This window comes from Vitis riparia, chromosome 14, assembly GCF_004353265.1.
Source record: "Vitis riparia cultivar Riparia Gloire de Montpellier isolate 1030 chromosome 14, EGFV_Vit.rip_1.0, whole genome shotgun sequence".
Taxonomy (NCBI): domain Eukaryota; kingdom Viridiplantae; phylum Streptophyta; class Magnoliopsida; order Vitales; family Vitaceae; genus Vitis; species Vitis riparia.
This window is the reverse complement of record NC_048444.1, coordinates 15,656,387-15,657,350: the sequence shown is the minus strand read 5'-3', so window position 1 is coordinate 15,657,350 and position 964 is coordinate 15,656,387. Positions and strand designations below refer to the sequence as shown.

Sequence of the window (964 nt, the reverse complement as noted above, 5' to 3'; positions counted from 1 at the left end):
AATGAACAAAAATAAGTGGCAACTCTAACTTTTCCAAAAAATAGTTTTTCACATTAAAAAGTGAGTCTTACAGTTGAGTGGGGACACACATGAAAAATGTAGGTCCATAACTACCAATAAATGAAAATAATCATCTTGATAAGTCTACAAACTACTTGTACTTTTATATCTAAATAGGCAAAATGTTGTTTTAATTTTTTGCTCTATTTTCTTGGAATCCAAACAATGGGTTGGTGATTGTCTTTGAATGTTTTTAACTTGTCATTGTTATCATTTAATATTTTGAATTCTAGGATTTCATATTGGAGATGGCTCAAGCTATATCTTTTTCATAAAATTAACCATCAGGGAATAATATCTTGTACGATGGTATCAAAAAACCATTTGGCCTGAATTTGTTATGATATTAAAGGTGAATTTATTATGATTGTTATAGTTAAATAATAAATTAGGAGTTATTTCATCATTTTAATTAAATAACCCAATAATAAATATATGGAATATGAAAGGAAAGTCTACAAACTCCTTGTACTTTTATGTATGCTATAAGCATAGATATAGATTGGTTGGAACAAAAATCAAGGAAAGAAAAAGCTACTTATAAAGAGGGCCTAATCGGGATCGAACTGATGACCTCTTGATCTGCAGTCAAATGCTCTACCACTAAGCTATGGACCCTTATTATTCAATCCTCACTTTAAAAAAAAAATGTTATTTTTGTAAGTTATATTTTATGCACATTGAAACATTGTCGTTTCTACTGAGGAAGACCTCAACTCTCTGAGTAGGGTTATCAACAATTTCTCAAAGTATAACACCACTATTGGGAACCTTGGATCTCTTTGTTTCCAATCTCTAGATTGTATAGGTGCATGCAAACTACTCTAGGCCTCTAGATCCTATGCAATGAAAACAAAAATAATTTTTTTTTTAACATTCTAGGATCCAGAGAAAAGTCATTAGA

General features: G+C 30.1%; 1 non-coding gene across 1 annotated transcript; it reads right to left on the bottom strand.

Annotated features, from left to right (window-relative positions):
- Window positions 1-606: 606 nt before the first annotated feature.
- TRNAC-GCA lies at window positions 607-678 on the bottom strand. The gene has a single exon. It is a non-coding gene; the product is annotated as a tRNA-Cys (tRNA).
- Window positions 679-964: the final 286 nt, after the last annotated feature.